Source organism: Mandrillus leucophaeus, unplaced genomic scaffold (genome assembly GCF_000951045.1).
Source record: "Mandrillus leucophaeus isolate KB7577 unplaced genomic scaffold, Mleu.le_1.0 Scaffold522, whole genome shotgun sequence".
Lineage (NCBI taxonomy): Eukaryota > Metazoa > Chordata > Mammalia > Primates > Cercopithecidae > Mandrillus > Mandrillus leucophaeus.
The window spans coordinates 621,674-622,935 of record NW_012105609.1 but is presented as its reverse complement, the minus strand read 5'-3'; positions in this window follow the sequence as shown (position 1 = coordinate 622,935).

Below are 1,262 nucleotides of genomic sequence, written 5' to 3'. Positions count from 1 at the left end.
AAAAAAAAAAATTAGCCGGGAGAGGTGGCGGGGGCCTGTAGTCCCAGCTGCTCGGGAGGCTGAGGCAGGAGAATGGGGTGAACCTGGGAGCCGGAGCTTGCAATGAGCGGAGATCGCGCCACTGCACTCCAGCCTGGGCGACAGAGCGAGACTCCATCTCAAAAAAAAAAACAAACTGTCAGACACAACTGTCACGCCCTCCTCCACACAAACTTGAGTATCATGGCTCATGCAAGCCAAGGCTGTCTCATCCCCTGAGGGTCTTCTGCTCTGCCATGGGCTTGAAACATTTTACCCAGGACATACATTGTGGGACTTAGTGCAAAATGAAAATGCAGAGTGCCTTATTCAATCTTATTATGAATTTCAAGATGATGACAGCAGAGCATAAAAGCAGTCATGGGACACTTTTGAGCATGGAGCCCTGCATGACAGCACAAATTTCAGGCCCATGAAGCCAGCCCTACTTTCACCACTGAATTATACCCAGGTGGCTAATGTGACCTTGAGTGGAAAGATTCTACACACTTGTCCCAGGGTACCATCTACCCTCATGGAAGTCAGCTGTGCACTCATCCAGGTGCTCTACCCGTACAGTGTGACTGCTATTGATTGACTACCCTCAGTGCGTGTGTGTGTGTGTGTGTGTGTATGGTTGATGTTGTGGGTTCTGTGTCTGGATGTTTCTGACTGATGTCGACCACCTGTGGAGGAATCTCTTTTATTGCAGTCAAGTCAGACTCTGGGATGCAGAGCTATGCATCAGCTTGGGGAATTCAGCACAGGGCTGGGGATTTCTGGGAGTCTAATCAACAGATCGGAGCGAGAACAGAGCTGTAGGGCCATAACCCCCGTGAACAGAGAAGACCAAGTGAGAAGTTCCTGGGAAGTCCCAAAAGGAGAGCAAGTGTAAACATGCACCCACAAGGGGGCGTGCATTTACTGTCCTTCAATTAAAAACAATTTTTTTTTTGAGTTAGCCTCTTGGTCTGGTGTGCAATGGTGCAATCACAGTTCACTGTAACCTCCAACTCCTGAACTCAAGTGATCCTCCGGCCTCAGTCTTCTAAGTAACTAGGACCACAGGTTCGTGCCACCATACCTGGCCAATTTTATTTTTTAATTTTAAGGGTTTTTTTTTTTTTTTTTTTTTGAGACAGGGTCATCCAGACTGGAGTGCAGTGACGTGATCATGGCTCACTGCAGCCTCAACCTCTTGTACTCAAGTGATCCTCCCATCTTAGCCTCCAAAGTAGCTGGGA